This window comes from Cynocephalus volans, chromosome 3 (assembly GCF_027409185.1).
Source record: "Cynocephalus volans isolate mCynVol1 chromosome 3, mCynVol1.pri, whole genome shotgun sequence".
Classification (NCBI taxonomy): domain Eukaryota; kingdom Metazoa; phylum Chordata; class Mammalia; order Dermoptera; family Cynocephalidae; genus Cynocephalus; species Cynocephalus volans.
The window spans coordinates 86576053-86588340 of NC_084462.1; positions in this window are offsets into that span (position 1 = coordinate 86576053).

Consider the following 12288-nt stretch of genomic DNA (forward strand, 5'->3'; position numbering starts at 1 on the left):
GCCCCGTCATCATGGATTCTTTTCAAGAAAGTCATTATAAAGAAATACCACTTCCTTTCTTGATAGGATTATTACATTACTAAACCAGGATATTGGTCATTTCAGAAAGGCAAGACATCTTTGTGAATAAGATGGAGAGATTTGGGTTTAGATTATTACAGAGAAAGGTTGGTTCAAAGAGTGCTTAGTGGCATAATACTATTCTTGAGAGTTGAGTAATAGCTTTATCAATGTTTTGATTTACAATACTTATTAAATTTTTCTTTTTTTTTTTTTTTTTAAGATGACTGGTAAGGGGATCTTAACCCTTGACTTGGTGTTGTCAGCATCACGCTCTCCCAAGTGAGCTAACTGGCCATCCCTATATAGGGATCCGAACCCGTGGCCTTGGTGTTATCAGCACCACACTCTCCCAAGTGAGCCATGGGCCGGCCCCAATACTTATTAAATTTAAAGAAGATATAAAACTTAGAGAGATCAGAGTGTGACAGATGACAGAAAAATTATTCTAAGTCATCTACATTGATTGTAGTAACTCCTTTTTAACAGATGACATTTGACTGCAATAAATATAAAATACAGTATTTTTGTTCAGAAAAAATCATTCGAAAAAGGCCAGAATGTGGGAGACGTAGCTTGGCCTGATAATGTAACAATAAGTTAAAGATATTCATGCAGTATGAGCAGCTACCAAAAAACTTAAAATGTAACAAAATGTGTCAATAGAAAACAGTGTCCAAGTCACCAGGAGGTACCAGACCTGCGTTGTTCAGCTCGGGATTTATGAATTTACGTGATCAAATATAGATATCGCATAAAAAGAGCTACCACATGTAATAAATTAGAGTTCATTAGGAGACATCCAGGAAGTGTGTGGAAACTATGTTCTCTAAAGAAAAAGTGTAGGAATTGGATCTGCTTAACCAACAGAATAGAGATTTGCATAAGGGGTTGTGCAGAGAAAACATCAGGTTTATTCTGTCTTGCTCGAATTCAGCTGTAAGACCATCGGGAGCACTACTACTGAGAGGAAGATTTTGGCTGGGCATAAGAAGGGACTGTTTTAGATACTGGAACTGAGCCACAGTGGACAGGACTTCCTGGTGAAGTGAGCACTACATCACTGGAAGCACTCAATCAGAAAACAATGGCCACCTGTCAAGTATGCTATAAAAGGAATTGCTGAGGGGAGGAGGGGCCAGCAGGAAGGTGATAACTTTCAAGGTCTCCAACTAGAAGCTTCTATGTGTCTATGTTTATTCTCTTAATTTAAGATGACTGCTCTCCTAAACATGGTTTCTAGAAGAACACATGGTGATTTGATTTGTAAACAAAACAACTTTCCACTGCAGAAATTGAATGCCAAGTACAGTTGATTCTCACTGGGTTTTCCTTATTTGTGATAATTCTATAAAGTCACTGTGAACAGTGAATTAGTGAATACTGAGCCATTGCTCGTAGGGGAAATACAGTCAGGCTCCTACAAATCTCTGAACACAACCTTCTCAAAAACCAGTCAACGTATAGCTTTGTTTTATGTGTGATTCTGTTTAAAGACATCTTATGTAATGTTTACTGTGTTAACATTGAACTCACAACCAACAGCACTATAACTCATGCCTGAATAAAGCTTATCTAACACCTGTATTTTTTCCATAAGACACCACAGCCTTCTTGTGCTTAAGAACTCTAGACAGCATTTCAGCACTATGCTTGGGGGACATGTTGAACACCAAAATCACCAACAAAAAACATGGCACTAAACAGACCATGGAAAATGACACTTGTTTACATATGAGAGTTGAAATAAGAAGGCAGAGTGTCACCTTGTTTGATTTCAACTGGGAATGTTCATGTAGGATGACTCAAATATTTTGCCACTGTGCATGTCCAAAAATGACTGCAAAAGTACTGTGAATATTGACTTTGGGGTTACAAATAAATTTTAGCAATAGGCAAATTCGCAAGCAATCTGCAAAAAATGAGGGTTGCCTACAAGGATTATAGAATGAACATTTCCAATCAAAATCCCTCAAAGCTATATGTAAAGTTTGATGAGAGGCAGATCACTTGAATGCTTTTTGAAATGGGAGACTACCTGCAAATGAAAATCAAGGATCCCACATTTAACTCAATGGGATCCACAAGAGTTTATCCCTCAGGACAATGGTAATAGCTATCTATCATTTATCAAGTTCCTACCAAGTGGCATGTTTCAGGTACTTTGTAAACAGATCATGCTTCTCAGGCTATGATAAATGGGATTTCATAGAAAAGCTGCAATAAATTAAATTCTTTAGACAAAACTTGGTTTTCTTTGTAATAAAATCAATTTCTGAAACAAAAATCTATGTACTTTTTGAATAATGGTTATATAACTAAAAACTTAAATGTACTGGGAAATACATATTGGGATAATTTTATAAAACCAGTAATTACATAGTCCAAGGATCCCCCTCTAATTTATCTGTCTTGGAAGTCAGTATTTTCCGGAAGCAGGACAAATTTGTAGAAATGATAGAATTAAACTAGTAATACAGAAGTCAGCCTCAGTCCCACCCACTGCCTACTGCAACCAGACTGAGACAGGAGCTGGAGCCAGAAGACCCCGGGGTCCTGAGGTGGGGGACTGTGGGCCTTGGGCCCTGACCATCACTGATGGCAACCAGGCCAGTGTTGGAGCCAGCTATGAGCCAGCCCCACTCCCTACCCCCCCTACCCCAACAACATCTTAGAATTTACTTACTATTTTAAAAAATAAAAATTTTAATTTCTTCATATTAAAAAAATACAAAAGTCATTGCCTCGCCTCCCCCCCATATACTTTCTTCTTCTTTTTTTTTTTTTAAAGATGACCGGTAAGGGGATCTTAACACTTGACTTGGTGTTGTCAGCACCTTGCTCACCCAGTGAGCTAAACAGCCATCCCTGTATGGGATCCGAACCCGTGGCCTTGGTGTTATCAGCACCACACTCTCCCAAGTGAGCCACGCGCCGGCCCCCCCATACACTTTTTAAGTGAAGCACAGAGATAGTGATACTTTCTGCCATTAGGGAAGTTTATTCCAAAGGTTTTACTATTTGCACTCTGTCCTTCCTTCTCCTACCTTGAGATCTCCAATAGCTTGAGGATAACAGATGCTCCTAATTTCTGGAGAGAGTCCCTATTTTTGAAACTTGAACCTCCTGAGACCACAAAGTCTTCTATGACTACCCTTAGTTTTTGAGAACCAGGGCCTTTGCCACATGACCACTGTAAATAAAATGAAAAAAATAGGCATAATGTTCCTCAGCCCATGCACAGTGAATGATAAAATTTTCATTTGTGGGGACAAAGCAGCTTTCATTACACAAGGTCATGCCCCTCCTCTTTGCACTTCAATAATCAAGCTATCCTGTCATTTGGAGAAGGCAATCACTATCAGTAACTTTGTGCTTATGTTTACATTGGTCATTCTGAGTGCTTCATTTCTCAACTAGTATACAAAATGGTAAGTTTGGTAGGTCTGCCTTCCACAATCCCATATCATGTTCTATTTGATAAATATTTTGTCACCTCATAGTCACCACCACTGGAACACCCTTCCCTGAAGATGACATCATCCCCAGAGGCTGGTACCCACCTCTGGAGTCTGCAGCCATCAATGCCTCTGGCAATCCTCTAGGTGTGGTGTCCTGGAAGAAAAATGGCAGGGGCTCAGGAGGCCTAAGATCCATCTGCCCATCCCAGCCTGCCATAGGTCTCTGTAGGTCTCCCTACCTTTCTCTCCCTCCCCCCATACCCAGGGCATTATCCAGGGCTCTACACTCAGAATGACCCTGTGCTTGGTTTAGTGCTCTACTGTTGTCATCTTGACATTTCTAATAATTTTATATTTAAATTCATGTTTTGTAGTGAAGTCAGATGGAACAATGGAGCATGTAGGTAAGCAGAGGAGACAGATGCAATATGCATGCCCACTGTTCCTTGCCACCCCATTCACATAGAGTGTTCTCCATACCCCATGAGCACAGAATTCTAGTCTTCAGCTGAGTAAGTGAGGATGATGACACCTCTGAGAGGCCTTGCTTTCCACTGGAACCAGAACTTACTTCCAACCCAGAAAGAAGGCAATGGCATTCTAAGACACATAAAAGACCAAGATACCCTATCATATCTCTTCTTACTTGTGTTACTTCCCTGTGTTAGACAACCCATCTATGCTGATGATATTGCCTTTGCCTTTCAGTCCTTTCTTACTCCACCAGTAAGTCAAAGGTTGAGAGTGTTGGTAGAATGAGTGTGCATCAAGAAGTGAAATAACAATGGTTGAGTTAGTTTTGTGCAGTGTTTCTAGTGCTCTAGTAAGAACAAAATACAGAATATATGCATGTATGAGCTACGAAATAAAAATAGTGTCATTTTGGTGAGTCCATATAGGACTCATATTTGCATGTAAAACTGGCTTTGCACAATATAAAAATCAATTATAAAATTCATGCTAATAATGTAAATTTTAACTTTTTTCACTTAGAACAGTATTAAATGGCAAATTTAAAACACCATAAGTCAAGAGAGAAACTGCAGAAGAAAAGCTTTATATTTTACTACCTTCTGCAGCTTTTTTTTTTTTTTTTTTTCCTTTTAGAACAAGGAGTCCCAGAAGTTATGTAGCCAGTCTTGCTACAAAATATCCCCGCCACCCCACTCAAGGAGTCTTAATAGCCTTGAAGAAAATGGGTCCCGGAAAGACTCCCCACCTGCCCCCACTACCCTCATTGTCAGAGATAGGGCAGGAGAAGCAAGAGAGTTATCTCTGCCCCTGTGGTTAAGGGTCCAAGGCTGCCTCAAAACCCAGCTGCCCACACGCAGGAGCTGCACTTCCTGTAGTAAACACACAGGCTTTGTTACTAATGGTTATAGGAAGTGGGGGAGGAAGGAAGACCTTGTTCTGCTGCTGGGGCACATTTTCTCGTAGAAACAATGCTGTAGGTCACAATCCTGTAGTCTCATAGTTGAGCTGCATGTGGGCTAAATGGGGCTTCTAAGAGTGGGCCTGAGAACCTAACCAGTATTTATAACATTCTTTCTTTAGGGAAAATGCATCTTCAGATTCAAACAACCAAGTTAGAAATCAGTTTTCAGAAACATAACTCAGTCACAAGCAGGGACTGTCTCTACCTTCCTAGTTCAGAAACGTTGTACTACAGAGAAGGATAATGTCTGTAAGACCCAGGTAAACAACTATAAACATTAATGAGGTTATTATCTTAGTCTGTTTTATTCTGCTGTAACAGAATACCGCAGACTAAGTAATTTGTAATGAACAGAAATTTATTTGGTTCCCGGTTCTGGAGGCTGGGAAGTCCAAGAGCATGGTGCCAGCTTCTGGTGAGAACCTTCGTGCTGTGTCATCTCACACTGGAAGGTGGAAGGGCAAGAAAGGGTGAGAACAAGAGAACAAGAAGGGGCTGAACTCGCCTTTTTTTTTTTTTGGCAGCTGGCTGGCATAGGGTTCCAAACCCTTGACCTTGGTGTTGAACTCACTTTTGTAACAAACCCACTCTCATAACTGACATACTCCTATGATAACATTAATCCATTCATGCTTTCACAACCTAATCACCTCTCATTAGGCCCCACCTCCCAATACCATTGCATTGGAGACTAAAGTTTCAATACATGGACTTAGGGAGGACTTATTCAAATCACAGCAGTTATTAATACCTCTGGGTGGTATGAAGAGTTCAGTCCTTCGGATTTGCAGCTTGAGGAACTTGATTTTAAGTTCAACAGGGTGATTAGTCTCTGGCAACCAACACACACCAACCAAGCCCAAGAGACTGTACCATATACCACATGTTAATCCATTAAGAACAGAAGAATAGCTGTGTTGCATTGGACTAATGATTCATTCAGGCTGATATTCACTGACAATGACTGAACTTCTGTTCTTTATTCATTGTAAACTATAGCATTGATCATAGTGCCTGAAAGTAGTGGTTTCTGTAAATGTTTGTTGAAAATGAAGTGTTTACAAATATTTTAATTGCCCACTATGTCATAAACTTCAGAAAGGTGAATAGGGATTTCCTCTAAATTTCTACTTATGTAATCCTATTTTTGAAACAACTTTATTCTTTGGGAATCTATTTGGCTATTTATCCCTTTCTATGGCCTGGCATATCCACTGGACCCTTTTTTAAAGTTTCTGGGCAGAATTAAATGCATGATTCCAGGTATAGTTTCATTACTGTTTTGTCAAATGAAGGAAAAAGTAATGCTTTCAGTTCTGTTTTCCTCATTCTTAGCAAAGAGGCCTAGCATTTTATTGTTACATGACTTTAGGAAACAGTCAAAAATAATTCATGGTCCTCTTTCTTGGAATAAAGCATATCTCCAATCTCATCTTCTTTTAAGTGTACTTCAGAATAACAATCCTAAATGCATTATCCCAAATCAGTACAGAATGAAATTCATTTGCCATACTTCTGTCCACTCACATAACTTTGTGCAATTTATCTTTTCTTCAATTTATATCCATCTGCTTGGTGTTTACTACTCTGGAGAGCTTAAGAACATCTTAGCCTAGTGACTTTTCCTACATGAGCTAACTTTCAGACAGTCCATGAAAGTTTTAAATAAGACAAGTCCCCCAACAGTAATCCTTGGGGGCTCTACTCTGAGATCAGAAGAATCCATCTAGTATCCTGGCACCAAGAGTAGTCAGCAGACCTGGGTACTGGCCCCAGTTCTTCTACATATTAGTTCTTTGACTCCAGGCAAGTCATTTATCCCATCTTTAAAATGGTATAAATAACACCTGCCTCGCCTCCCTCTCAGGGTCAGTCCAAGGATTACATGAGATAATGGTGTGAACGCACTCTGACAACGCTAAACGACTATATAAATAAGGGATATTATTAATATTTCCATCCAGAAGCTTGCCATGAAACACGCTCAAGCATGTTGCTGCAAGGGAAGAAGGCCAAAACACAATCTCTGCCTCCATCTTGCCACAGAAAGCAGGAGCGCCCTCTACTCTCTGCTTAGGAGAGACAGAGTAAAAAACCAGAGTGCTATTGCTGTGGTTTGTATGTGTTCCCCCAAAAGTATGTGATGGAAATTTAATCCCCAAAGCAACAGTGTGGGGAGGTGGGACCTAATGTGAGGCATTTAGGTTATGAGGGCTCCAGCCTCATGAATGGATTAATGCCAGTTACAAAAGGGCTTGAGGCTGCAAGTTCAATCTTTTGCTGTCTTGCATGTGCTCTCTTGCCCTTCCACCTTTCATCATAGGATGATGCAGCAATAAGGTCCTCATTACATTTGGCCCTTTGATCTTGGACTTCCCAGCCTCCAAAATGGTGAGCCAAATAAGTTTCTCTTCTTTATAAACTGCTCAGTCTCAGGTATTCTGTTATAATAGCACAAAACAGAGTAAGATATGGGTACAGCTGAGGGAACAGTGAAAAGGAAATCAGTAGTAACTACATTACTCAGGGTTCTCCAGAGAGACAGAACCAATAGGATATGTATGTAGATTTATGGGAGGGAATTTATTAGGAGAACTGGCTCATGTGATTATGAAGGCTGAGAAGTCCCATGATAGGCCATCTGTAAGCTGGAAGCCCTGGGATGCCGGTAACGTGGCTCGGTGCAAGTCCAAAAACCTCAAAACCAGGCAAGCCAACGGTGTGATTCTCAGTCCGAGGCCAAAGGCCAAAGGCCTGAGAGCTCGGGGTGGCGACTGGGGGGGGGGGGGCGTGCACTGGTGTAAATTCTGGAACTCAAAGAATGGGAAGCTGGAATTTGGTGTCCTCAGACAGGAGAGAAGAGTGTAGTATCCCAGCTCCAGCAGACAGAGAGATTCCTCTTTTCCTGTTTTTGTTCTCTCCAGGCCCCCAGCAGATTGGATGGTGCCTGCCCTACTGAGGGCAGATCTTCCGCACCCGGTCCACTCAGGCTCACATGCTAATCTTTAGAAACACCTTCACACATACACCCAAAAGTAATGCCTTAACAGGTTTCTAGGTATTGCTTAATCTAGTCAAGTTGACACGTAAAATTAACCATCACAACCCCTCAGACACCAACACCCAGTATAATAATAAATAGATTTACTTACATGAAAGCAGCTTACAGCAATCTCGTTTAATTTAGCCTATGGTCCATTCTAGCAATGAAAAATTTCTTTTAGAAGCCTCTGATGAAGGTTTATAGATACTGTTTCCAAAGGAAAAATAAAAGGCAAAGCGTTCTTGGGGAAAAGATGAATTTGTAAAATGAGTTAGCTATACAGCAGGTTATGAAGGACTGAAAAGAAAGAGACTGAAATGGTTCTTTCCCTCCTCCCTCTGTGACTCAGAGATTAATCCTAAAAATAATCTTTATCCCAGTATCGGAAGCTCAGGAAAGACTCACATCTCCATGTTGCAAGTTCCATGATGGCCTTGGCGAGAAAAGGAACAAAAGGAAGAGGGAGATAGGAAACAGGAACTATTAAAGGTAATCCAGAAGAGACTTCACCTACTCAGAAGAGGTGAAGCAAAATTAAAGGCCAGTCTAGCTGTGAGAAAATAGGCATTTTCCATTCTGGCCCTATTCTGAACACTTATAAATTATATTGCATCTGCAAGTATGAAGTCTCAACTTATCTTTGCAGTCTTATCTCCCACTAACTCTTATGGTGATCCATATTTTACCCCTTGAAATGAATTTTCATCTTTCAACATCAAGCACCTTTCTTTGTATCAGCAACAGGAGGTTCTTTTTCAGATGTTTCTTCAATCACATTTAATTCATGTAAGTCTTCATTTTTTAAAAAGCTTTTTATTTTCAAAGTATTTCAAACTTACAGAAAAGTTGCACACATAGCATAATGGATTTTTTTTTTTTTGGTGGCTGGCTTGTATATGGATCCAAACCTTTGCCCTTATTATCAGCACGGTGCTGTAAACAACTGAGCTAACTGGACAGCCCTGCATAATGATTTTTACCTGAACAATCTGAGAGTAAGTTGCCAACATGATACCTATGGTGGACATTGAGATGCACTGACTAGATCCCCCTTCAAGAGCACTTGTTGCCCAGCTGTGAGGACTGTGGTCAGCACACAGCTGCTAGCTATCATTTCCTTCAGGGTCTGCTTCATCTGCAAAGAGCAACCTTGCCCAAGGAGATGCATCTTTCCTGGGTAGCCCAAGTCCAATGACTGATCAAGGCAAGGATAGAAAGGCCTGGCTATTTTGGCCCCATGCAGGACAAATTTGATGGGCCCAAGAGTTCAAGAGCTCCCTGTGTGGGCTTAGCTTAGGTTATTGGCCTGCATCTCAGATCAACCTCTCACTCTACCCAAATTTTTTGTGTGTTTGTGTGTGTCTTTCTGGTAATGGGACCCAAACCCTTGACCTTGGTGTTACCAGTACCACACTCTCCCAAATGAGCTAACCAGCCAACCCATCTCTTTTTTTCCCCACTCTATCCAATTCTCTTTCTTTCCCCTCCCATTCACTGATGTTGATCCCAAGAGCTCTCACTAATGAATATCCTGAACACTAAAGTCTGTCTCAGAGTCTGCTTGGAAAACCCAAGGGCCACAGTTGGAGCTGGGAAAGAAAGGTCTTAGAATGCAGCGATAAGATGGGGGTTTGAAGCTGGATCACTCATCAGTCAGCTAGCAGGTAGGACCACATCCCTGATGATAGACGGAGCTCAGATAACCCCTTTTATCAGTGCTGAATTGGGATGGTATACCGGTGAAAAAGAATGTACTAGCTAGTGCAATACATGGCGAAATAGTAACTATAAAGACAATGGGATTGGAAGATTATTGCTTAGCTCTACTGAAGCTCTAGGGAAAGTAACAAAAAGGCTGAGAGAGTGACTAGCAGAGAACTGAGAGCTAAGTGTGTAATTCAGAGGGCCTCTTGTAGCATGTAAAAAGCTTTCAGAACCTGCAGTGTGAGGGCAGAGAAAGTTGAGAACAAGATCCAGACTAAATCATCAGTATAGTCAAGCTCCAAAGAAGGTTAAACTACCAACGAAATTAGGTCTCCTATGCCAAGGACAGGGCTCTGGTTGGGAAAGAATGAGACTCTGACATATGGGATGGGGATTCTGAATTCCCAGATTCCTCTTGGCACACGAAGCCTGCAGAAGTAAGCCATCTTCCCTTCTAAGATCTACATGCTCCCTTTGCTTGAGGATGATGCAAAGGTCTTTCTCCCACAAGACAACATGTGACCCCTCAGGATTTGTTCCCACTTTCCAGCCTGTCCTTTAAATCCATAACCAGCTGGGGGCATGCTGGACCTGGTAAGGGAAGAAAAAAAACATACCTCAAAAGAGCAAAAAGATCCAGCCAGCACGGACTACAAGAGATGGGAGAGTAAGTATGGAACTAGATTCTGAAGATGTTTGATCAAGGGGTAGAGAACATAAGATTAGATAAAATTTGTGAGTACTCTCCAAAAGTAGAAGATTTACACTCTGACAAGGACCCCAGGAATTGGTGCGAACTTGCTAGTAATATGGCTCCTAGAAAGCATGGAAGTAATGGCTCATGCTAAATGAGGTAAAAATGCCATAATGTCTTATCAGATGGTATAGGAAAGAATTCAAAGACTCAGGGAAATAAAAAGAATAAAATACTTAGAAGTAAGTTTAACAAAAGAAGTACAAGACTTGTACACTGTAGACTATAAAACATCACTGAAAGAAATTAAAGAAGACTTAAATAAATGAAAAGATATTCTGTGTTCATGGGTTGGAAGACTTAATATTGTTAAGATGGCAATTATCTCCAAATTGATTTATAGATTCAATGTAATCCCTATCAAAATGCCCCCTGGCTTTCTTTCTTTCTTTCTTTCTTTTTTTTTTTGCAATTAACAAACTGACCCTAAAATTCATATGTAAATACAAGGGACCCAAAAATAGACAAAACAATCTTGAAAAAGAACGAAGGTAGAACATTCAATTCCCAATTTCAAAACTTTCTACAAAGCTACAGTAATTAAAAGTGTTGACTGGCATAAGGATAGACATATAGATCAACAGAATAGAATTGAGAGTCCAGAAATAAAACAGACATCTGTGGGTGTCTTAGTCCATTTGTGCTGCTATAACAAAATACCTAATACTGAGTAACTTATAAAGAAAAGAAACTTATTTTCTCACAGTTCTGGAGGCTGGGAAGTCTAAGATCAAGGTGCTGGCAGGTTCGGTTTTCTGGTGAGGGCTGCATCCTCCTAGGAGAGGAACGCCAAAAGTGGAAGGGCAAGAGACCAGATGCTGCATGAAGCCTCTTTTATAAGGGCCTTAATCCCATTCACGTGAGAGGAGCTCTCATGGCCTAATCACCTCTTAAAGGCCTCACCTCTTAATGCTGTCACATTGGCAACATCTGAATTTTGGCGGGGATCTATTCAAACCATAGCATTGGGCAATGGATTTTCAACAAAAATGAAAAATATATGAGGAAAGAATAGTTTTTTTGCAGCCTCGGCTCCTGAGCTGGGGCAGCAGGAGGGCCTACAGCCTCAGCCATGCCTCCCCAACATCTGCAACAAGCCCAGTGATGACTACCAAGCCACTGCCGGAAACCCCCTGGCTCTCCTGCTGGAATGAGGGGGGTGCCACAGGCCTCAACCAAGTCCCCCCTCCTTTTTAGCCCTCCTACCCTATTTCCTTTCTCCTTCCCCTCTCCCACTCCCCCCAACTGCTCCGCAACAACATCTTAGAATGTAAAAACTAATATTAACAAATAAAGAAAAATAAAAACAATAGTTTTTTTAAACAAATGGTGAGGACAACTGGATAGCCACACACAAAAGAATGAAATTGGAGCTCTATCTCACACAATACATAAAAATTAACAGAAAATGGATCATAAACTTAAATGTAAGAGCTAACACTATAAAACTTTTATTATTTATTTATTTATTTTCTTAAAGATGACCGGTAAGGGGATCTTAACACTTGACTTGGTGTTGTCAGCACCACGCTCAGCCAGTGAGCAAACCGGCCGTCCCTATATAGGATCCGAACCTGTGGCCTTGGTGTTACCAGCACCACTCTCCCGAGTGAGCCACGGGCTGGCTCAACTATAAAACTTTTAGAAGAAAGCTTCAGTTAGGCAGTGGGCTGTTAGATATGACACCAAAGGCACAGGCAACCAAAAATAGGTAACTTGGACTTCTTCAAAATGAAAAACTTTTGTGCTTCAAAGGACACCATCAAGAAAGTGGAGACCCACAAACTGGGAGAAAATATTTGCAAATCATATATATGAGAAGTCTAGTATC